Source organism: Hyperoodon ampullatus (genome assembly GCF_949752795.1).
Source record: "Hyperoodon ampullatus genome assembly, chromosome: 13".
NCBI lineage: Eukaryota > Metazoa > Chordata > Mammalia > Artiodactyla > Ziphiidae > Hyperoodon > Hyperoodon ampullatus.
This window is the reverse complement of record NC_136926.1, coordinates 75339740-75366378: the sequence shown is the minus strand read 5'-3', so window position 1 is coordinate 75366378 and position 26639 is coordinate 75339740. Positions and strand designations below refer to the sequence as shown.

The 26639-nt window shown below is 36.9% G+C and overlaps 1 pseudogene across 1 annotated transcript in view; it reads right to left on the bottom strand.

Annotated features, from left to right (window-relative positions):
• The window catches only part of LOC307062488 (glutamate decarboxylase 1-like), a 95825-nt pseudogene that overhangs the window by 23018 nt on the left and 46168 nt on the right, over window positions 1-26639 (bottom strand). The window contains exons 2-4 of the transcript in view: window positions 12766-12840; window positions 3162-3252; window positions 263-375 (exon numbers count right to left, since the gene is read on the bottom strand). The product of the transcript in view is annotated as a glutamate decarboxylase 1-like (transcript). The remainder of the gene's footprint in view (window positions 1-262; window positions 376-3161; window positions 3253-12765; window positions 12841-26639) is intronic.

The following is a 26639-nucleotide window of genomic DNA, read 5'->3' as shown; positions in this document are numbered from 1 at the left end:
GAAATCATGACAATTTGAGAGTTTTCTGAAACTAAAATTGTGCCAAATTACTGATGTCATTTTTAAAATAGCCTTCCTTGAAAGTGTTAAGAGAAAGCTCAAACAACACAATTCACAACTTTAAGCTTTCTAAAAACTTTCTTTATAATTATAACCAACACAACGGCTTATGAACATTTATCTCTCAAAAACAGTCATATTAGTTGAAATATATTTTGAGTGTCTCCTGATATTTCTTTTCGCTCATAAACATTTTTCTTACCAGGTGAAAATATTCCATCTGCTTCTGTTTCTCTCCAGCCAATAATTTCACACATTTTCTTAAGAAGAATTGTTTCCATGACAGTAAATACTGGAGCTATTTCATAGGTGAACCTATAATATAGAAATTCTACTGTGAATTATATTACATGGAAGAGGATAAATAAAATCATGTGCTAGATAAGATTCTACACATTTCTGTATGCTATAATAGACTGTGCAAGAAATGGTTAAATTTTATATGTTCTGAATGGTCCCTTCCAGATCTAGAGTGCGTTAGTTCTACAAAGGAAATATCAAGGTTTCCATGGTTTTGTGAGGTAGCTGGGAATTTCATTTTCCACCAAAAAGAATTTGAAAGTAGCTCCATCCCCTCAGCACACACACAACACTGTTTGGGACAGAAAATGCCCAGTTATCAAGAAAATATTTACAAATTTCCTAGGGGACAAGTTAGACAGATATCTAGAGCTACAGACAATATTTTGAAGAACCTGAAAGAGCCTTTTCTAAAAACTGATTGATAAACATTTTTCACCTAAAGACTGTACTGTGAGCAAACACACCCCCAAAAAAGGCTAAATATGATTATGTTTTCAATAACAGCTTGAAGCAAGCAGATGTTACAGGAACCACATGGGCCCCATGGAAAAGAATTCAGAGAGCACTGTTATGGGGACTCTGCTCTGAGTCTCCCTGTGAAATTAGCTCCAGAGAAAGAAGCTGGGATTTAAAAGAAGGCTCTAAGCTTTTCTCTATATGTATCCTATGCAATAAACAGTGATGTATGTGCAATGAGCTCTGAAATAAAAAAGTGGGTCCAGTTATTCTCAAGAAATCCTTTTATTTGTCCTCAAAAAATTGTAAAGACCTCTCTAAGTGTAATTATATATGATGCCGGTATCAGGCACCACGTATGTGCCACTTCAGATGTCCTCAGCTTTCTCTGTCTCTAAGGCCTTTGGATGTTATTCAGGCCCAGCCACCACTGTGACCACTTTCACTCAGACTCACCCACAATGGAGAGTCGCCTCCCACCCACACCTGCAGTCTCTGACCTTCAGCCCCAGGGTCTTCCTTTTGCCCTTAGTATCACAAGTCATGGAATCAGCTGGTAATCCCAAGAATCCCCAGTTATTATGTGTGGGGAACTTAACATCCCATCGTGCAGTCCTTTGGCTGTAAGAGACCTGGTTGAGAATAAATTTGTTTCCCTTGCTCCCTCCAGAGGGACTGATCTTAGAAGCAGTCACTTACAGGGGGGCATACATCCCAGGAGATCATGCACTCACTTCTGCTTATACTAAGTGGTAGCCAGGTCTAAAATGCCCCTCATGTTACCCTCTGCCCTGTCCTGACTCCCTTCATTCCCCCCAGTCCTGCTCCTCTGCAGGGCATGCCCTAATAAAGTGTTAATCTATAAACTCTGGCCCCGGGCTCTGCACAAAAACACAGATTAAGAAAATCCATTACCTATTAGAATTAGGCTTCTAGTTCCAAGAAGAACAAAGTTTACATAGCAAGCCTACCGATGTCCATTTCAATGAGGCTCATTTCTGCCAGTGTTCTGTCAATTTCAGCTTCTACACACATTACATTTTTGATCCTATTTCAATTCCATGGAGTAGACATTATTATTTTCAGACAACGGAGACCCATTAAATGGTAGAATTAGGACTTAAATTTGGTTCTCGTTAATTCCATCTCGCATGCTTTTCCATTATCTCAGATTATGGTAGGAGATATCCATTCATTAAAATGAGAAAAATTCAAAGGTAAAGAACCCTCTCTTAAATCCTTTATCTTTGCATCTTCCATGTATTCTTTCCACTATTTCTCTGTTTAAACCAAGAATCTATGTTTTCTTCACACAGAAAATGATTAAGTTTCATAACAATGGGATTCCAAATAATGAAGCAAATTTATAAAATGATTTTTGTGTAATAATTTATATAACATATAAAATGCATCATATAGTCTCAAAAGATATAGGTTTTTTAAAGTATTACTCTACGCATGTTTAAATAAAGGGCCATAATCAAGCAATAAAAATTAAAACTAGCAGTAAACTGTGCAGGTTATTTTTACATGCATTTCACATCTATAAATCCCTGTGCATCAATTAAAATCCCAATGACAACTAAACAGTTAAAATAAACCACAGTTTTCCCACATAGCAAAGCAGTCACTTCTCATAAATGTTTAGTTCTTGGTTTTAAAGTTTAAATTTCTACCACCAATCTCTTTTGATTGCTAGTTAAATTATATTAACATCTGACAGACTGATCCTTTCAATTTCATATCTAATCATTTCCCTATCCCTTTAACCTTGAAATATATTGCCCTAAAATTAATTTTACTTCAAAACGTTGCAGCAGTGTATCTAATTTTCGTATAACTGTAAGTTTTGCTGTGGCAAAGTTCAAAATTTTTAAGGAATCACATTGGAGTTCAATTTAACTTTCCCTTGATAGTTTACTTTCTTCACCTTCGAGTAGATTGAAGTTCTAATTTATATTCAGGAAACTTTTCACATACTTGTCTGTGTCTTTTTTCAACTATGTGCTCTGGGCTGTTTTGGATAGTGTTGAAATGATTTCAATCCTGGAGCTGGACTCCCAATCTGCACACTAATAACTCAGACTAAAAAACTGAACTTTACTACTTACCAGGAAATTCAGATCCTGAGATTTTCTAGAGAGAGACTGTCCAGAGGACCAGTCAAAATGTCACCCAGGGAACAGGAACCATCTTCTTTGCATCTCTCTCGGGGTATCAACTATTTGTTTCTGATATAGCAAACATCCTATCCAGCAAAATGTAACTTCCACAACTGACATCTTCACTCTTGCTTATGTGTCTAATAGTCTCACATTCCTTAGACCCAGAAGGATACTGACATGTTGGTATTTGCAGTGGCTGTCAACCATTCCCCTGCAAGTCCAGTCACATCTAGCCCACTGGAGAGCTGGTTAAAATAGCATGGATGTCCTAAAAAAAAAAGACAAAATTGCAAATGTGTCAAAGTAAAAACACAAGGCTAAAAAGCAGTTAAATTTTATAGCAGTTTCTCAGTGAACAGGTATTATGGATCAAGCACACTTTACTTATTTCATTCAGTAAATATTCCTGAGCAATTATCATATGCAGGGACAATGCTGGGTATTGGGATCCAGTGGGCATACAAGGTGGACATAGCCGCTACCATGGGGATCTCACTGACTGGTGGAAGAAAAAGACAATAATCCAGTAATGACACAAATGTGTTTAATTATAGTAAAAATCACTACAAAGGAAAGGATCAGGGTGTTATAAGACCATTCCTAGGGCATCCACAGCAGTCAGGGGAGCAGAAGAAGCAATCTCCAGAGAAGACTTCTGGAGGAGGTGATTTTTCAGGGACAATCTGGTTGGTTTCCAAACAGTGGAGGAGGATTATTATGAGCACAAGGAACAGCTATGAGAAGGCACTGAATTGAGAAAGGGCTTGAATGCCAATGCCAGAGTGAGGAGCCCACCTAAAGCAGACCAAGGATGCGGTGTGTAAAGCTACCTCAGTGAATGGGGGATCAACCACCTAAAAGATAAAACAATTTTCCCTCCAAAGTTCCTTATCCATTTTTTGATTAAAACATCAAGTCCCTAGAGATTATCATACTAAGCGAAGTAACTCAGAGAAAGAAAGGCAAATACCATATGCTATCACCTATATGTGAAATCTAAAATACGACACAAATGAACTTATCTATGAAACAGAAACAGGCTCACAGACATGAAGAACAGACTTGGGGTTGCCAAGGGGGAGGGGGGTGGGGGGAGGGATGGATTGGGAGTTTGCTATTAGCAGATGCAAACTGTTATATATAGAATGGAGGGCTTCCCTGGTGGCGCAGTGGTTGAGAGTCCGCCTGCCGATGCAGGGGACACGGGTTCGTGCCCCGGTCCGGGAGGATCCCACATGCAGCGGAGCGGCTGGGCCCGTGAGCCATGGCCGCTGAGCGGGTGCGTCCGGAGCCTGTGCTCCACAGCGGGAGAGGCCACAACAGTGAGAGGCCCGCGTACTGCAAAAAAAAAAAAAAAATCTATGGTGATTGTTTAGATGGGAAATACTTAAATCCTTTTTGTACTCTCTCTTCCTACCCTCACTTAAGCCTTTCAGATAAATCACAATTAGGAATTTTAATATCTAGGAACTAGCTGTGATTCAAATAAAATTTAGACAAATGGTATTGTAGTAGTTTCAGAACCTTCATTATTCAGATCCAGCTGTTCTGGTTATCGCACAATAAGCCTCAAACAAAATATCTTGCTGAATTGAACCAGTGTCCTTTCTACTATCAGTCAAAATAAAGTTACACCTGGCAAATAGCCTTAAAAAGGTATCTGCATCTGCTACATCCTCTTTTATCTCCTCCCCACCCAATAACATGTATACCTGTCAACTGAAATGCTAATAACAGGGTTCTTTTTTTAGTGAGTGAACTACTAGATTGAAAATTAAAATCACTTTTCTCTAATCCACCAGAAGTGAGAACTAAACATTAAGTTGAAATACCACACCCAAGAAAAAAGTCTGAGTTTGATAATTTTGTATTTTACGTTCTAGTAGCAACTTGACAAAGACATGGTTTACATCATAAAATTCACCAATTTTAAGTGTATATTTTCATGAGTTTAACAAATTATATATTGCATTTCACCAGCAATTAAGATACAAACAATTTCCAGTTTCCTTGTGCCCGTTTCTCTGTGTCCAGACCCAGGGAATCATCATCTCCTGATTCTAGCCCTAGGAAATAACTAACCTGTTTTCTATCACTGTAGTTTATGCTGTATTTTCCAGAATCTCATATACATGGAGTCATGGGAAATGTACTTTTTGTGTACGACTTCTTTCATTCAGCATTATATTTTTGATATTCATCCATTTTTTTTTTTTGTCTAGACAAAACATCCAGAACATCCTTGAATGTTTGACAAAGCTCATGCTTGAAGCCATCTGAACTTGGAATTTTCTTACAATTTCAACTTCTTTATTAGATATAGGACTATTCAGCTATTCTGTTCCTTCTGGAGTAAGTCTTGAGAACTTGATACTTTGCATTCTTCAAGAAATTTGTCCATTTATCTAAGTTGTAAAATTTGCTATCATAATTTTTTCATATTTTCTTACCATCCCTTATATATTTGTAGAATCTGTAGTAATTTCTTCAATTTTTTTCTTGATCAGTCTAGCCAAAGTTTATTATTTTACTGAACTTGTCAAGTAATCAGCTCTCTATTTCATTGATTTTTCTGTTCTTTTCTTTTTCTATTTCATTGATTTCTTTTATCATTATTAGTTCATTCCTTCTATTTTCTTTGAGTTTAATTTGCTCTTTATTTAGCTTCTTAAGATAGAAACTAGATCATTTGCATTATATCTTTCTCCTTTCCTACTTTAAAATTTTAAAACTACAAATATACTTTTAGGTGTCACTTTAGCTACATTTCACAAATTTTTATATAACGTGTTTTCAGTCATTTGTATTTGGTTCAAAAATTTTCTTGTGATTTCTCCATTTCCCAGTGGGAGTGTGCTGCTTAATTTCCAAATTTGGGGGGAACTTCCAGATTTTTTTAAAATTTAAGTTCATCGTGGTCAGAATCATACTCTGTACGATTTCAATTTTTTTTTTAATTTTGAGACATTTTATGGCCCAGTATAATGCTTATCTTGGTGAATGTTCCATGAGCACTTGAAAGGAAGTTGTATTGTTCTTGGCTCAGTGGAGTACTTTCTAAAAATCAGTTATTTCAGATGGGTTGACTGTGTTATTCATGTCTTTTATATGTCTCCTTTCACCATCTAGTTCTTCCTAATACTGAAAAATAAAAGTTAAATTCTCTAATTATAATTGTGGATTTATTTATTCTTCTTTCAGTTCCGTAAGTTTTGGTTTCACGTACATCACAGCTGGGGTTTTTTTTTAAATTAACTTTTACAGGAGTATAATTGCTTTACAATGTTGTGTTAGTTTCTGCTGTACAGCAGAGTGAACCAGCTATATGTATACATATATCTTCTGGGTAATTTTTAAGTATTTTGTTTCTGTGCCTGAAATTCAGGTTGCCTCAAAGCTGGAAACTGACAAAATTGTAGGGCTCACATGGCTGTTTTCTTTTTCTCAAGGGTAACACTCTTGTTCTTCCTTTTGTTAAAAATATACTATTGTTTCACATTTGGCGTCTCGACTTTTATTACTTTACAGGTGGAGGATAAGTCAAATCTTGATAATCTTTCATTGCCAGAATAAGTATTCAGAGTTCTATTTATATTTACAAAATTAAAAGTTATTGTATGCTATATATATTCTATATATGTTATATATGTTGTACATGTTATATATATAGGGATTATAATATATAAACATATATGTATGTCATATATGTAATATATGTTATATTATGATTCTGATGTGAGAAATCTGGTTATCATTTACTTTCAGAGAACTTAATTAGATCAACTCTTCAAAGAGAGGTAAATGATAGCTTGGTCTGTCTGTCTGTCTCTCTCTTTTCAAAATCTAGTGTATGTCCAGAGGTGCCAAATGATAAATCCAATGGTACAATATCAAAAATAGCACCCAGTTATAATCCCAAGTTTTCCTCATGTCGGTCCCCACCTTGTCCTTGCATTCATCCTGTGGAGCAGAGAATAAGAATTTCCCTCTATTATAAGTTCTCACACTAATGATGTTAGTTATATGAGCTTTGATGTAATTCTGAGTATTTATACCACCTCATCTTTTCAGACAAGTCTTCTGAGACAACCCAGTGTAAATTATCTGCTTCTCATCATTCTGACCCATAACTCTCATGTCACTGTGCTGTAATTCCTCAGAGCACTCAAAACTATCTACAAGTATAAAATTAATTTGATTCTTGACTGTGTTATTGTCTGGACACCCTCCTCTAATTTCCCCATGAGAGTGATGTTCTCAATTTATTCACCTCTTTATCTCTGGTTCCCAAGATGTGGTGGTATATATTACGTAGCTAATAATGATCTGGAATAAATCAATTATTTGTTTGTTTTTTCTTAAAAACATTTACATTCCTGAAATTCTTCTTCAGGACTCAAAATGTTTACCTATGAAATAGCACCTTTAATCACAAAGTAAAATTCTACATCTAATGGAAACTCTGTTGATACATATAAATTAGGCCACAGTGACGGTGCACCAAGTTCAGAAGTAACTGAATTGGTCCTGCTTAACAAACTTCTTCATCACACATGGAAATCCTTAAAAATCAAATTGAATAAGAACATTTGTTAATAAAAATGGAGTCCTTCAAATGAAATTGCTGTTACTTTTATTAGGAGAAATCAGTTAGAAAAGCATGCTGTTTCTAAATATATCAAGTTATTAAGTCAAGATTACTAATGACACTTTAACAGCTGGCAACTTGAGAGTTGTTTGATATCAAAGACAAACATTTTAGAATAGGAGCCAGTTTTCTGGAAATCTAGTTTCAAGCAGTGACAACGTTTAGAGATCACATTTTAAAAAAAAGAAATTCTAAAATTACTGATAATTCAACTATGGCTTTGAAAATATCATAAGTAATATGTGAATATAATATATAAGATTTAATATTTTTCCAGCAACCTATGCCTGACATCTATCTTCTTAGAAGATCAGAAGATATTGCTGATTTAGAAGTAGAAAATATTGAGAATTATGTACTTTAGATTAAAGAGTATATGAGTAAATTTTTCTTGTTATACTTATTTTGAGGATACAGTCATAAATCTGAGGGCAGTTTCGTCTTCCTGATCATTCTGCGTTTTTCAAACACTGGAATTCTGTACAGAGAATGGGAAGTAGAGGGCACTGTTGGACTTAAAGTCAGAGGTAGAGAGCCTGTGCAGGATGAAATTCAAGGAATTAACTCAGCAGGACCCGTTTCTCTCACTTTGTTTACCAGACTAGAGAACAAAAGTATTTTCTTAAATATCTGATAGTCCAAAATGCTACTTTTTCCTCTTACAGTGTATTAAGAAAATCAGATTGCTGTATTATTCATACAGGAATTTTCTTACAATACAACAAAATCATTAATAAAATTATTTTAAAAATCAGGTAGAGAGATTTATAATGTCAGGTGGTAAATATTTTTCAGCTCTGGGGAAGATATGTATTGGCTTGGAGAGGTCAAATTTAAGGAAAAGCAATATGCTTTAGATGTGATTAATCCAGGACTCCCACAATAAGAGAAATTATTTCTTTATCCACACTCAGTAATCCTCAGTTTGTTTTTAACACTCATTTTTTGATGCAGGTGTTAGAAATCTAATTGCCTCTTTTGATTGAGATGAGTGTATTTTTTATTCCATTTCTTCTCCTTACATCAAAAATGCTGCCAAGTGATTAACAGTCATGAAAAATTCCACCCTAATCCCCAAGTCTTTTGGTACCTATGACCTACAAATTCTCTCCTGAAAGGAAATCTAATCATTTTCTTTATTTCTCTCACAGGGACATTCTATCATCTATCACAGTTATTTGTGAGCATGTGTCACCCTCTTACTAGAATCCTGAGAGCCACAGTCATGAAGCCTCAGTCTAGAGAACTCAGAAACAAGGTCAGCAATCTGTGCTTCTCAGACTTAGGTGAGAGCCCTCCCAACCAAAGGCCCAGGCAAGGCCCTACTTGGGGAAATGGAACATAATTTGTACAACTTCCATTTTCAGCACCCTTTACCCTCCACCTGTGATCACGTCCTCATCCCTCTCCCACCAGGCGAGAGGCCTCTATCTCACTCTGGTATTTCACCTGGGCTGGTCCTCACTAGGTAAGGTAAATGTATGATTTTCTACCTAAAGCCTTTGAGAATAGAGAGGGCACTACTAAAATACACATGTCTAAAAGTTACATTAATAATTTAAATGTCATTTAACAGAGTAACACTTAACCTGAAATTCACACATGAGCTAAAGAGAAGTTATTGGCCCATATCACAGGGCCTCAATTACGCCCCATGCTCATACATACTGACTTCCTGAGGGAGATATATTTCCATTATATGATAGCAGATAGAAGCAAATAAACTTTGTGTTTAGTTTTCTGTTAACTGAGAAGATAAACAGAATACAGAAATGAGTGCAGACTCTCCAAAGAAAAAATCTTCAAATTCTCTCACCACTAATTCATAGGAAGGAGGTAGGAGAACGTACTTCCCGTAACCTTGGATGTACAGTGTCTCTACCTGCTAGAAAAACAGCCCAATCAGAGATTTTACTGCCGACACATCCACAGCAACCTTGTTCTACAATGACAGGAACTCTTGTTCCCGACTTGGAGGATGGTTCAAGAAACAGTGGTTTGGGCTTCCCTGGCGGCGCAGTGGTTGAGAATCTGCCTGCCAATGCAGGGGACACGGGTTCGAGCCCTGGTCTGGGGAGATCCCACATGCCGCGGAGCAACTGGGCCCGTGCGCCACAATGACTGAGCCTGCGCATCTGGAGCCTGTGCTCCGCAACAAGAGAGGCCACGATAGTGAGAGGCCCACGCACCCCGATGAGGAGTGGCCCCCGCTTGCCGCAACCAGAGAAAGCCCTCGCACAGAAACGAAGACCCAACACAGCCAAAAATAAATTTAAAAATTTTAAAAATTTTTAAAAAGGCAAAATTCCTTTAAAAACAAAAAAGAAACAGGGGTTTATGGTGTGAATTTGGGTAAGTTAGAAAACCTTGTTAACCTCGTAGAGATTAATACCTTCTTTAAAGATTATTCTGAAGCTCAAAATGGATTAAAGACCTAAATGTAAGGCCAGAAACTATCAAACTCTTAGAGGAAAACATAGGCAGAACACTCTGACATAAATCACAGCAAGATCCTTTTTGACCCACCTCCTAAAGAAATGGAAATAAAAACAAAAATAAACAAATGGGACCTAATGAAACTTCAAAGCTTTTGCACAGCAAAGGAAACCATAAACAAGACCAAAAGACAACCCTCAGAATGGGAGAAAATATTTGCAAATGAAGCAGCTGACAAAGGATTAATCTCCAAAATTTATAAGCAGCTCATGCAGCTCACTAACAAAAAAACAAACAACCCAATCCAAAAATGGGCAGAAGACCTAAATAGACATTTCTCCAAAGAAGATATACAGATTGCCATCAAACACATGAAAGAATGCTCAACATCATTAATCATTAGAGAAATGCAAATCAAAACTACAATGAGATATATCATCTCACACCAGTCAGAATGGCCATCATCAAAAAATCTAGAAACAATAAAATGCTGGAGAGGGTGTGGAGAAAAGGCAACACTCTTGCACTGCTGGTGGGAATGTGAATTGGTACAGCCACTATGGAGAACAGTATGGAGGTTCCTTAAAAAACTACAAATACAACTACCATATGACCCAGCAATCCCACTACTGGGCATATACCCTGAGAAAACCATAATTCAAAAAGAGACATGTACCAAAATGTTCACTGCACTCTATTTACAATAGCCAGGACATGGAAGCAACCTAAGTGTCCATCGACAGATGAATGGATAAAGAAGATGTGGCGCATATATACAATGGAATATTACTCAGCCATAAAAAGAATCGAAATTGAGTTATTTGTAGTGAGATGGATGGACCTAGAGTCTGTCATACAGAGTGAAGTAAGTCAGAAAGAGAAAAACAAATACTGTATGCTAACACATATATACGGAATCTAAGAAAAAAAAAAAGGTCATGAAGTACCTAGGGGTAAGACGGGAATAAAGACACAGACCTACTAGAGCATGGACTTGAGGATATGGGGAGGGGGAAGGGTAAGCTGTGACAAAGTGAAAGAGCGGCATGGACATATATACACTACCAAACGTAAGGTAGATAGCTAGTGGGAAGCAGCCGCATAGCACAGGGAGATCAGCTCGGTGCTTTGTGACCGCCTGGAGGGGTGGGATAGGGAGGGTGGGAGGGAGACGCAAAAGGGAGGGGATATGGGAACATATGTATACATATAACTGATTAAATTTGTGATAAAGCAAAAAATAAAAAAAAAAATAAAAAAAAAAATAAAAAAAAAAAAAAAAGCAAGAGATATACATAAGTTGCTATGGAAACAAGATAAGTACTATAAGTAATTACATTTCCATTTTTGCCTTAGCTACAGGAGGTAAGAGCTAATTGTGCTCAATTATAGCAACTTTAACATTTACCAGAGGCATACTTGCTTTTCTTTTCCCCCCAGTCTTACTTTACCTGTTTTATACTTTTTAATTCATACTGTTATATAACTTTTTGTTCTGTTAAATCAAAAACAAAGTTAAAGCACTGCATTAAAAATACACAATTTATAAAATTTCTTACCAGATATTTCTTGCTTTTTTAAACTTCTCTTACAATTACAGGATAAAAGACAAAATCATGAGTATTTAGTGGTGATATTACATTCCAGAAACACAGGTATATTCTAAGTAGGAGAGTATTAAAAGATAGAAAAAAAATGAAAGTTGGAAGTTGTATAATTTATATAATCTGTTCAGTGGTAGAGTAATAAGGGAAGTAACCCACAACCTCATTTCTCTAAGAGGGGTGAATCTATTGCCTTAATTAAGCAGAAAGCCCAATGCTCTTTATTATGGATCTAGCTTCATTTTAAAGAGCTACCTGCAAGCTAGTTAATAAAATAATCCTCAGTATCCTGTTACAAACACATTTTCTTGTCCCATATTATAATTTCCCACTGTCTCAGCACTGCTGTAACAGATCTAATGCTCACCTGTGGACAAAAGATTGGGCAACACTACACTTAAGACACAAAGTCATAGATGGTACATGTTACTGTATCCACGAGGAAGATGCTGCTTACTCACAGCCAGGAATGCAATTTGAATGACTTTTCCTTTCCTGGGGATGCTCTATACACACTGGTTTGTTCACTCTATACAATCCCCTTCCAGGCAGTTTGGAAAATAAAACAATGCTAACTGGTCCAAACAATTATAGACCCTACAACCTGTGCTCTGTGGTGCCCAAGCTGAGTGACAATGGCTTTACCTCCACTTTTCGTCCCTCAATTTGTTTTCTACAAGGTAGTGACTATAATAATGTAAACAATAATGTACATTTTCATCTTCTCTTTCATCTCCATTCTGTAAAAGTCAAGCATGTTCCAGAGAGTGTTTCTGTAAATTATGGACATGATAAATAATAACTGAGATCTCAGGTCTGTCACTCACTGAGTGATTGCTCCTGCAACATACTTGACCTTTCTGTGTCTCAGTTTTCTTATCCATAAAACAGGGATTCTAAATGATACTTATATCATAGGGTCACTGACAGAGTTTGACAAATTTAAAAATTGTAAAGTGCCTAGAATAATGTATTGGTGCACGAATTGTTATAAGAGGGCTATTGTTAGTGGACATGGTATTGTTATGCTATTACTATGTTCTTTAAGAACAATACCAGAGTGTCGAGCGCAGCGCTCACGCGCACGGCTTGCCGAGCTGAGGTGTTGGGCGCCGCTGTTTCACACTAGGAGCTCTGGTCTGAAGAGCCGGGTGCACTTCGAATGAACCTAGACAAGCGCAAAGGAAAAGAAAAAAGTGTATTCACAGATCTGTATGACCGTCATACATCACCTCAAAAAAAACCTTCTGAGCCGGAGGAAGATGGCGGAAGAGTAAGACGCGGAGATCACCTTCCTCCCCACAGATACATCAGAAATTCATCTACACGTGGAACAGCTCCAACAGAACACCTACTGAACGCTGACAGAAGACCTCAGACCCCCCAAAAGGCAAGAAACTCCCCACATACCTGGTCTGAGCCGGGTGGATGAAAGGCTCTTGGTGCTGCAGCCAGGAGTTAGTGCTGTGCCTCTGAAGTGGGAGAGCCAACTTCAGGACACGGGTCCACAAGAGACCTCCCAGCTCCACATAATATCAAGCAGCGAAAATCTCCCAGGGATCTCCATCTCAACACCAGCACCCAGCTTCAGTCAACGACCAGCAAGCTACAGTGCTGGTCACCCTATGCCAAGCAACTAGCAAGGCAGGAACACAACCCCACCCATTAGCAGAGAGGATACCTAAAAACATAATAAGGCCACAGGCACCCCAAAACACACCACCAGACGTGGACCTGTCCACCAGAAAGACAAGATCGAGCTTCAACCACCAGAACACAGGCATTAGTCCCCCCCACCAGGAAGCCTACACAACCTACTGAAACAACCTTAGCCACGGGGGACAGACACCAAAAACAACGGGAACTACGAATCTGCAGCCTGCAAAAAGGAGACCCCAAACACAGTAACATAAGCAAAATGAGAAAGCAGAAAAACACACAGCAGGTGAAGGAGCAAGATAAAAACCTACCAGACCTAACAAATGAAGAGGTAATAGGCAGTCTACCTGAAAAAGAATTCAGAATAATGATAGTAAAGCTGATCCAAGATTCTATTTCCCAGATCCAAAATCTTGGAAATAGAATAGACAATATGCAAGAAACAGTTAACAAGGACCTAGAAGAACTAAAGATGAATCAAGCATCGATTAAAAACACAATAAATGAAATGAAAAATACTCTAGATGGGATCAATAGCAGAATAACTGAGGCAGAAGAACGGATAAGTGAGGTGGAAGATAAAATAGTGGAAATAACTGATGCAGAGAAAAATAAAGAAAAAAGAATGAAAAGAACAGAGGACAGTCTCAGAGACCTCTGGGACAACATTAAACGCACCAACATTCGAATTATAGGGGTTCCAGAAGAAGAAGAGAAAAAGAAAGGGACTGAGGAAATCTTTGAAGAGATTATAGTTGAAAACTTCCCTAATATGGGAAAGGAAATAGTTAATCAAGTCCAGGAGGCACAGAGAGTCCCATACAGAATAAATCCAAGGAGAAATACGCCAAGACACATATTAATCAAACTGTCAAAAATTAAACACAAAGAAATCATATTAAAAGCAACAAGGGAAAAACAACAAATAACACACAAGGGAATCCCCATCAGGTTAACAGCTGATCTCTCAGCAGAAACTCTACAAGCCAGAAGGGAGTGGCAGGACATAATTAAAGTGATGAAAGAGAGAAACCTGCAACCAAGATTACTCTACCCAGCAAGGATCTCATTCAGATTTGATGGAGAAATTAAAACGTTTACAGACAAGCAAAAGCTGAGAGAGTTCAGCACCACCAAACCAGCTTTACAACAAATGCTAAAGGAACTTCTCTAGGCAAGAAACACAACAGAAGGACTATACCTACAATAACGAACCCAAAGCCATTAAGGAAATGGGAATAGGAACATACATATCAATAATTACCTTAAATGTAAATGGACTAAATGCTCCCACCAAAAGACACAGAGTGGCTGAATGGATACAAAAACAAGACCCATATATATGCTGTCTACAAGAGACCCACTTCAGACCTAGAGACACATACAGATTGAAAGTAAGGGGATGGAAAAAGATATTCCATGCAAATGGAAATCAAAAGAAAGCTGGAGTAGCAATTCTTATATCAGACAAAATAGACTTTAAAATAAAGACTATTAGAAGAGACAAAGAAGGACACTACATAACGATAAAGGGATCGATCCAAGAAGAAGATATAACAATTGTAAATATTTATGCACCCAACATAGGAGCACCTCAATACATAAGGCAAATACTAACAGCCATAAAAGGGGAAATCGACAGTAACACAATCATAGTAGGGGACTTTAACACCCCACTTTCACCAATGGACAGATCATCCAAAATGAAAATAAATAAGGAAACACAAGCTTTAAATGATACATTAAACAAGATGGACTTAATTGATATTTATAGGACATTCCACCCAAAAACAACAGAATACACATTTTTCTCAAGTGCTCATGGAACATTCTCCAGGATAGATCATATCTTGGGTCACAAATCAAGCCTTGGTAAATTTAAGAAAATTGAAATTGTATCAAGTATCTTTTCCGACCACAATGCTATGAGACTAGATATCAATTACAGGAAAAGAGCTGTAAAAAATACAAACACATGGAGGCTAAACAATACATTACTTAATAACGAAGTGATCACTGAAGAAATCAAAGAGGAAATTAAGAAATACTTAGAAACAAATGACAATGGAGACACGACGACCCAAAACCTATGGGACGCAGCAAAAGCAGTTCTAAGGGGGAAGTTTATAGCAATACAATCCCACCTTAAGAAACAGGAAACATTTCGAGTAAACAACCTGACCCTGCACCTAAAGCAATTAGAGAAAGAAGAACAAAAAACCCCCAAAGTTAGCAGAAGGAAAGAAATCATAAAGATCAGATCAGAAATAAATGAAAAAGAAATGAAGGAAACGATAGCAAAGATCAACCAAACTAAAAGCTGGTTCTTTGAGAAGATAAACAAAATTGACAAACCATTAGCCAGACTCATCAAGAAAAGAAGGGAGAAGACTCAAATCAGTAGAATTAGAAATGAAAAAGGAGAAGTAACAACTGACACTGCAGAAATACAAAAGATCATGAGAGATTACTATAAGCAACTCTATGCCAATAAAATGGACAACCTGGAAGAAATGGACAAATTCTTAGAAATGCACAACCTACCAAGACTGACTCAGGAAGAAATACAAAATATGAATAGACCAATCACAAGCACTGAAATTGTAACTGTGATTAAAAATCTTCCATCAAACAAAAGCCCAGGACCAGATGGCTTCACAGGCGAATTCTATCAAACATTTAGAGAAGAGCTAACACCCATCCTTCTCAAACTCTTCCAAACAATATCAGAGGAAGGAACACTCCCAAACTCATTCTACGAGGCCACCATCACCTTGATACCAAAACCAGGCAAGGATGTCACAAAGAAAGAAAACTACAGGCCAATATCACTGATGAACATAGATGCAAAAATCCTCAACAAAATACTAGCAAACAGAATCCAACAGCACATTAAAAGGATCATACACCATGATCAAGTGGGGTTTATTCCAGGAATGCAAGGATTCTTCAATATACGCAAATCAATCAATGTGATACACCATATTAACAAGTTGAAGGAGAAAAACCATATGATCATCTCAATAGATGCAGAGAAAGCTTTCGACAAAATTCAACACCCATTTATGATAAAAACCCTGCAGAAAGTAGGCATAGAGGGAACTTTCCTCAACATAATAAAGGCCATATATGACAAACCCACAGCCAACATTGTCCTCAATGGTGAAAAACTGAAACCATTTCCACTAAGATCAGGAACAAGACAAGGTTGCCCACTCTCACCACTCTTATTCAACATAGTTTTGGAAGTTTTAGCCACAGCAATCAGAGAAGAAAAGGAAATAAAAGGAATCCAAATTGGAAAAGAAGAAGTAAAGCTGTCACTGTTTGCAGATGACATGATACTATACATAGAGAATCCTAAAGATGCTACCGAAAAACTACTAGAGCTAATCAATGAATTTGGTAAAGTAGCAGGATACAAAATTAATGCACAGAAATCTCTGGCATTCCTGTACACTAATGATGAAAAATCTGAAAATGAAATCAAGAAAACACTCCCATTTACCATTGCAACAAAAAGAATAAAATATCTAGGAATAAACCTACCTAAGGAGACAAAAGACCTGTATGCAGAAAATTATAAGACACTGATGAAAGAAATTAAAGATGATATAAATAGATGGAGAGATATACCATGCTCCTGGATTGGAAGAATCAATATTGTGAAAATGACTCTACTACCCAAAGCAATCTACAGATTCAATGCAATCCCTATCAAACTACCACTGGCATTTTTCACAGAAGTAGAACAAAAAATTTCAAAATTTGTTTGGAAAAACAAAAGACCCCGAATAGCCAAAGCAATCTTGAGAACGAAAAACGGAGCTGGAGGAATCAGGCTCCCTGACTTCAGACTATACTACAAAGCTACAGTAATTAAGACAGTGTGGTACTGGCATAAAAACAGAAAGATAGATCAGTGGATCAGGATAGAAAGCCCAGAGATAAACCTACGCACATATGGCCAACTTATCTTTGATAAAGGAGGCAGGAATGTACAGTGGAGAAAGGGCAGCCTCTTCAATAAGTGGTGCTGGGAAAACTGGACCGGGACATGTAAAAGTATGAGATTAGATCATTCCCTAACACCATACACAAAAATAAGCTCAAAATGGATTAAAGACCTAAATGTAAGGCCAGAAACTATCAAACTCTTAGAGGAAAACATAGGTAGAACACTCTATGACATAAATCACAGCAAGATCCTTTTGGACCCACCTCCTAGAGAAATGGAAATAAAAACAATGATAAACAAATGGGACCTAATGAAACTTCAAAGCTTTTGCACAGCAAAGGAAACCATAAACAAGACCAAAAGACAACCCTCAGAATGGGAGAAAATATTTGCAAATGAAGCAACTGACAAAGGATTAATCTCCAAAATTTATAAACAGCTCATGCAGCTCAATAGCAAAAAAACAAACAACCCAATCCAAAAATGGGCAGAAGACTTAAATAGGCATTTCTCCAAAGAAGATATACAGACTGCCAACAAACACATGAAAGAATGCTCAACATCATTAATCATTAGAGAAATGCAAATCAAAACTACAATGAGATATCATCTCACACCAGTCAGAATGGCCATCATCAAGAAATCTAGAAACAATAAATGCTGGAGAGGGTGTGGAGAAAAGGGAACACTCTTGCACTGCTGGTGGGAATGTGAATTGGTACAGCCACTATGGAGAACAGTATGGAGGTTCCTTAAAAAACTAAAAATAGAACTACCATATGACCCAGCAATCCCACTACTAGGCATATACCCTGAGAAAACCATAATTCAAAAAGAGACATGTACCAAAATGTTCATTGCAGCTCTATTCACAATAGCCCGGAGCTGGAAACAACCTAAGTGTCCATCATCGGATGAATGGATAAAGAAGATGTGGCACATATATACAATGGAATATTACTCAGCCATAAAAAGAAACGAAACTGAGTTATTTGTAATGAGGTGGATAGACCTAGAGTCTGTCATACAGAGTGAAGTAAGTCAGAAAGAGAAAGACAAATACCGTATGCTAACACATATATATGGAATTTAAAAAAAAAATGTCATGAAGAACCTAGGGGTAAAACGGGAATAAAGACACAGACCTACTTGAGAATGGACTTGAGGATATGGGGAAGGGGAAGGGTAAGCTGTGACAAAGGGAAAGAGAGGCATGGACATATATACACTACCAAACGTAAGGTAGATAGATAGTGGGAAGCAGCCGCAGAGCACAGGGAGATCAGCTCGGTGCTTTGTGACCGCCTGGAGGGGTGGGATGGGGAGGGTGGGAGGGAGGGAGATGCATGAGGGAGGGGATGTGGGAACAGATGTATATGTATGACTGATTCACTTTGTTATAAAGCAGAAACTAATAAAAAAAAAAAAAAAAAGAACAATACCAAAGTGCATCAGTGATGTGTGTGAAAAATTTGCCAGCCTAATGACAAAACCTCCAAGTTGCTAATTCCAAAATGTCCCTGCACCGTGCATGCTATCTTGTCAATCCAGCTTCAGCCAGAGGGCTAATTGTTTTGAGGAGTTTTTTCTTCAGTGAGTCAGAGTAATTTTAAAATTTACAGCATATGATGAACTGGTATGTTCCTTCTTCTGTGTTAATGGGACTTAGACAGTTGTGTTTCCATTTCTTCAAAAATAAATCTGAAGTTGCCTGCAGCAGTGAAATTTAAGGCTGCCATGTATGTGCTTCTTTCCCAGATCTTTATTTCTACTCTCAGTCTGATTCTGTATTCTTAGCTATGTTTTAGTATATGTGTTCATGTATAGGCTCCCTTAAATACTTCGTGGAAGAAGGAAGTTATGAATAAATAATATGAAATCAATTTCTTTTTGTACTTTGCTAAAGCACCCCTTGTTACCTATGGGAATAGACTGAATCTATGGATGATCATTGTTGCAAATCTCTCTGCAAGGTGTTTTGAATTACACTTTTTTCCCAGTCTTGGCAGAACCTGTGATCTATGCTTTAACCAAAGGTTCAATGAATGGAGGAGAAGTAAATGATAAAAACAGAGATAAGAGAAACAAAAGTATGAATCATTAAAATGCTGCACAATTACTTCCTAACTGTATGAATTGATTGTCCCTGTTACTCATCTTGAAACAAAGTATAAAGCAAGCAAAGAATTCCAAACTAAGAAAAAAATAGACTTTCTTTTATGATTTAAAAAAAACACACCAACATTTAGCATATTTAAGTTCTAGTGGCAAAATAAAACTGTGTGTGTACTTCCCACTTCACCGTTTCCAGGTAATCATGCCTGCAAAAAAGACATGATCTCATGGTTCTTTGGGGAATGATCCCTTCATCAGCTTCCAGGCACCAATGATGGGTCCCCAGTGCAGGACCCGGACAAGATGGCTGCCACATGCTCAGGCTGACTACAGTCACTGGGGTGACAAGTGTCAAAATTCCCAAATAAATTTCCTACCCAGATCAGCATAGATACAGTATGTTATGGGAGACCTTCTCCAAAGAAAATGATGCTTTATGGCCTCCTTTCTGCAATAGCGCTAGGTTAAATGTCTCCTGCTATAACCTATCCAAAACAATAATAATAAATTTGTATTAAAAATGGAATTTTATACTTCTAAGGCCTGTTACTATCTTCAAAACCTATACATACAACAATCCTGGTTTTGTTACCCTCTTAAAATTATCTAGATGGCAATAGTTCTGAAGCAGCCTAAGTTATTAAGGGAGTTTTATTCAAAAGTGCACACTCATGCATACACACACCTGATGGAAAAAGTCCTCTGATGCTCAACCTCTGAAACAATTTCCAGGTCACTCAGCTTGAACTTGCACAAACAGAGGTATATAGAAATTATTATAAAAGTGGAGCATAGCATCAAATTATTGGTTGGTTTGCATATGAAAGGCACGCTTTGGGTTTAGCCCTTTGCTATCTCTAAGAATTGGCTAGCACCGGGAGGGGCAGACTCTCCCCACCAGGGAGACCACAAATGCCAGAATCTCAAGAATACAGAAAATAAGAAAATATAGTTAATATAATTGAGCCTGTGATGAATGGATGCCAAACAGACAAATGCAAAATCTAAGGACATACAGTTGAAATAATCTATCACTATATCTATGTTTGTATTGACAGCTATAACTATATCTCTACCCAGATATTAATAGTAGCTGTCTATGAATGTGGGATTAAGGGTAATTTTTTTTTTTTTTTTTTTTTTTTTTTTGCGGTATGCGGGCCTCTCACTGCTGTGGCCTCTCCCGTTGCGGAGCACAGGCTCCGGACGCGAGGCTCAGCGGCCATGGCTCACGGGCCTAGCCGCTCCACGGCATGTGGGATCTTCCCGGACCGGGGCATGAACCCGTGTCCCCTGCATCGGCAGGCGGACTCTCAACCACTGCGCCACCAGGGAAGCCCCAAGGGTAATTTTTTTAAACAGCTCACATTCATTGAATATTATGCTTTTATTGGTAATCTAATTACAATGTCTCTTCCCAACAACCATATTTGATAGGTCCTGTTATTGTTTGCATTTTAATGAGGAAATTAAGGCTGAGAGAGGTGAAGTGACTTTCTCAAAGTCACACAGCTGGTGAAGGTCACTCTAGATGTAGTCAACCAGATTCCAGAGTATTTTATTAACTAACAAATAACATAGTTTTCCTAATTGTACATTCGAACACGTGTTACTTTTATGAATAAAAGGAAACACTTTTATTCACACATTTGAAAAATTAGGTCTATGTACAAACATGTATGAATATATAAATCATATGTAAACACATTATACATACACAAATGTATGTCTACATATATGTATGCACATGTACCTAATTATGTATATGTGTGTGCACAAACATTAAGTTAATGTCTTGAGACCAAAGTTCTCAGAAAGCAAAGGTCTTGTCAAGTAGATGCGGGCAACAGAATATGATATAAAGATAGTAAAACAGATTCTGTCCTCACTCCTCCTTACTTGCTTCTCTTATATGTGTGTGTGTGTGTGTGTGTGTGCAGGTTATTTTAAACAGCTGTATGTGTGTTTTGAAGGTACTTAAAGACATTTTCAAACCCATTTATGTACAGTATTTTTTAATAACAGACAAGGAAACAGATGGCATTGGATCAGTGAACCTCCTTCTTTCAATGATCAGACACGGGCAAATAGAGCGCTATTTAACAGCAGCAGAGTTTCAACTATATCCCGCCTTACAGATTCAAAGAAAAGACATTTAATTATTGAAGCCACTTGCAGATGTAAAAAAAAAAAAAAATCAAGCATATATTCAGCTCCTAAGCAAACGAAAAGAAAGCTTCGAGAAAAGCCCATTTTGTGCAATGCTGTTCTGATGTAATATTCATGCTATTTGAAATAACGTCTCCATTTCCTTCAGGATGGTATTTTAGCAGCACTGAAAACCAAAAGTACATTCTTTGGAATGACTACATTGAGAAAGGAAGAGGAAAAGTATGCTTTGAAAAACTGGAATTCACATATCAGCAAGAGGCTTGACATTTGGTAAGAGAACAAACATTTCCCTAGTCCTTAAAATATCTGAAGCTTCCAGTTTGAGTTAATGTCAAGCCCAATAATGGGGAATTCAGCCATACCAGAAGGAATCCCTTCATCAATTAATGTGGGAAGTTTCCCATTTGCATTCAGGAAGACAGGAATCACAAACATTGGAATCAGGTCCACTGAATTTTGTTGCCTGGTGGATTGTATCAGACTTTCTGTCCCAATCTCCCCTCTGAAGCATCCCAGGCTTCACGTGACTGCCTTCTCAAAAAAAGAAATTTATTTTAAAAAATTCTTAGTTCCCTCATCCCGTTTTCTACATGGCTTTTTAACTCAAATATTAAGACAGTTTTTTATAGATTTGGCATGGTAAAGCCCATTCTGGTTAATAAGAGTCGGGTGAATAATAATATATGAGTGTACAGTTTTTGGACCTCTAATATCTTATAGGGAAAATATTATAGTATTTTGGAATAAATGTGTTAAATAAACCAAAATACTGAAAAGTTAAATGATACCATTAATGTTTATTTTGGTTGATTACTGTGCTAGAAACTTAATATGTATGACTCCTTTAAAGCTAACAAAACGCTAATGGCATTTCTTATGTACATTTAAAGATGAAGAAACTGAGACTAAGAGGGATAAATACCTCCCCCAAAACTTTCATAATTGACAAGTCAGGATTTGAAATGCAGTGGTTCTTTGTAAGAACGCTGGATAAAGAAAGATCTTGGTGGACACAAAAGGACCATTTTCTAACTCTGTAATTCCAAGCAAGTTATTTACCTTCTATTACCTCCATTTCATCATCTGTTAAATGAGGGAAGTAATAGTATTTACTTCACATGGTTTTGTAAGGATTAAATATGTTAATTTGTGTAAAGTGGTTAGCACTTGGCTGGCACAGAATTCGTTTTTATTATATGATAGCTCTTATTACCAGCCTCTGTAATCTACAGCAGTAACCACAGGATCGTTTTATCATACTCTCTCCAACTGTCAGGGAAACTGTATGGATTTAGAAAGTGAAGGATGTAAAAAGCCTATGGTAAGACAGGCAGCATGAACAGCAATGAATATTACACAGAAGACAGTTGACTACTTTTTTTTTTTTACTCTAGCCAACTGTAGAGAAAAGGGAAATCCAGAGACTAGAATATTTGATGGACCTGAAACCTCTGATTCTACTGCTAATCACACCAGACTATCTTTCATAGGCACTTGTTTGGAACGTCCGCCAGCCTCGAATTTAACATTTTGGTGGAAAAATGAGTAATAGAGGTATAGGCCAAGAGGCACTGTGCATGGGCCAGTGGATTTGCTGATGTTTCAAAGATTACTCAGTGGATGACAGAAGACAGCAGCAGACTTTAATCCACATTTTGTTCCATCTCCTCTCAAAAAGAAGTTTCTTCAGGTGTCAAGGAAAATTGTACCAGATCGAATTAAAGAGACAAGAAGACTTTATTCAAGACAGTTGAGATTGCAACGAGTCAAGACAATTGCAACAGGGGAGAGAGGTTGAACTTAACTCTGCTGAAACAAAAGGCAGGAGGAACTTCAAATGCTGAGGTGAGCTAATGGGGAAGCACTGAAGGACATAATTCAGTGTGGAGGCCATGTGTGTCTGCAAATTGCCACTTATCGAACTTTGGCTCCTACTCCCCTGTAGGGACTGGGAGATGGGGACTCTACCTTTCCTGGTGATGACACGTTCTAGAGAAGGCTCCCAGGTCTTTGAGAAAGGCATTCCTGGATTGTTAAACTGGCAAGAGTCTAGGAGAATATTTTCATAAACATTTATATGTGTATTATATTGCCCTTCCATGTAGAAAGGAAAGTACAGATTTATGCATCTACGTTTCCAAGGAATGTCTCTATGAAACCGTAACTCCATCCATTAGTTGTATCCCATGTAGAGTAATAAAATGCAAAGTTTGCCTATGTGGTCTCCGAGAAAAACAAAATATGAATTTAAATACTATCTTTACCACTTATTAGCTGTGTGGTCTTAAACAAGCTATTTAACCAATCTGTGCTTCATTTGTTTAATCTATAATTTATGGATAATGTCACAATCTGTTCGTGGGGTTACAGGGACAACACTTGGCACATAGAGAACGCTAAATCAATGTTAGCTACTATTACTCCCAAAAGCTCCAAAGGGAAGAGAATTGAGCTGATAAAATAAATGGTTAAATGATTTTCTAAGGAATTGCCATCACATTTCTGAATAAACATATGATTTGATGGTTAAATGCAGAAGGTAAGTTGTAAACTAGGAAATGTACAGCAAACTTTTTCTTTAAAGTATTTATTCCATCAGTAACAGAAGAGAGAGGGAAAGAGAAAGAGAGAAAGACTAAGAATGCATAGCACGTGAGAGAAAGAGAGAAGAAAAATGACACTTTTGCCATTACCCTTCATAGATGACCAGTACTGGAACAGCTTTGGAGGCCACCCTGATCTGAGGCTCAGATTAAATTACAGAAAATACCAGGCAACCTAATCATTCTGCATTTGTGTGTAATTTTAGTTGGTCTCCTTGCAAAGAACTGCTTTGTTTCTACTCTAGGAAGATTGGACTTTGACAGAGAGAGAGAAAAGTTTTGTGGTCATATAAAAACTATTTCTGCATTTACTTAACTGGCGACAGCATAGTTTTAAGATCCTAAAAGCTCTGCTGCTTTTACTACAGAGAAAAGTTACTCCTACCTTAGATCATTATCGGGAACATTTTGATTTTGTTTCACCAGAAATAAAGTAATGCCTTTAAAAGATGAAGAGTGGCTTATTGTTAGCTTGTCAAATACAGCCATGGAAGAGAAAAATCAATATTCAGTGCTAAGTGAAGTTTTTTTTTTTTTTAAGATGGCTCTACCCTAAATTATCATCAGTAGCTACATAAGCTTTAACGGATCTAGAAAGAACAAAGATTCTAGACTTAGCATTTCCATATCATAGAGTATGATGTTGTAATTTTAAAAATGAGTTTATTTTCTAGATACTGACTTGGAAAGAGCACTAGGATATATTTCAGTAAAAAGCAAAAGGAAGTTGCTGAATAACATCTAAAATATGATATCATTTATATAAAGCATATGCAACATATATACACAAAATATTTCTATGTGTAAATTCATGTATTATAAATGCATGGAAAAAGTTCTGGAATGCCATACTTAAAATAGAAGTTATCTCTAGGGAAAAAAGAGTAGCTTTAGCTTTAATAGTTATGTCTGCATATTATAATATACTTTTTATTTTAAAATACTATTTAGAATACTTTAGTAATTTAAACATCAATTTAAACGTTTCAATAGATGGTTATATCTTCACATGTTCTTGACTCACTAAAACTGGCCTCTCTGATAAATAGATTTTTGCATAATGACCTATATGAAATAAAAAGTGTTAAATGTATCTTTTCTACATGATTTCAAGGGAATTATTTTCCGAAATTGAAAACATCTGTGTACAAGAAAACCATTCTAAGAATGTAAACATGGCTGGTAGTTCCTTTATCTTCCATCATCATTTTTCATCTTAGATTTAGAATCACCTAAAGACATTTAAAGTACAACAAAAATTGCTTTTCTAAAGTTAAAGTAAAAACAAAGGTATACTAAAATATTTTCCTGGAGTTATTAGGAACAAATATCAGTGAATTTATTAAAATCTTTTTAGACATATTATTATTATTTTCAGTTTTTAATAGGTTTGGTATTAAAATTTCTCCTAGCTATACAAAGTTATACTTCCTTTCATTTGCCCTGAATTTGACTATTAAAAAGGAAAGTGTTACACAGAGACAAGAATTATATCTTTCTATGAATGAAATACTTTTGTATTTATAGCTCTATTTAATATAGCTTATAAGTCTTGAGAATTCACTTTTACTGTGCCCAGATATGTCCAGTGATGAAATTAATTCCTGTTTGTAGTGTATTACAGTTAAGCATAGAAATAGAGAACAGAAAGTTTTTGAGTGTTACTTACCAGTTTGACTGTCAGCTGCAGGAGGACAGGGATATGGTCTTGTTCAGACACACTATCTAACACACACTAGATACTCGGTAAAGAACAACTCTGTCACTTCTGAAATCCTATACCCTCCATTTCCTCTTATTTGCTTGCATTTCACAAATGGCCACATCATTTTATCAAATTATGGAGCCACTTGGAAATTGGGCATAGAGTTTTGCATAATCATTCATGTCATGCCTGTGACACTTGGTGATTATATATAATGGTCTCTGAGGAGTCCTGAGGCAGGAGAATGTTACCTAGCTGGCCTTAGAGCCAAGTTCTATTACAACCATTTCATAGAGAAGGACACTGAGGGAAAAAAAATGCTACATCTGCACCAGGCCCCTGTGCAGACAAGGAGAAAAAGCAGAAAACTCAGCTTGAGTCAGTGAGTTAGTGACTGGAAAATGAAACAGTAGACTTGTCTAAAGTTAACCTCCTTGAAAACCAGCTCAATTGATTTCTGAGCCTAGACACAGAAGCCAAATTTAACTAAAATTTCACCAGGTGGAAAAAAAAAATCAGCTTTTGCTTCAAGACAAATTCTCTATATCTCTGAAGATAAAGATGTGACTGTTTCTCAAGAATGGAAAGCTGTTTGGTTTTTTTTTTTTTTCCTGCTTTTCAGTTTTATGTATTTTTTTAAATTGAAGTACAATTGATTTACAATACTGTGCTAAGAATGGAAAGATGTTAATAACAGTAGGCACTGGGTGATATAGGAACACAGAAGTTCATTGCTATTCTCTCTACTTCTCTAT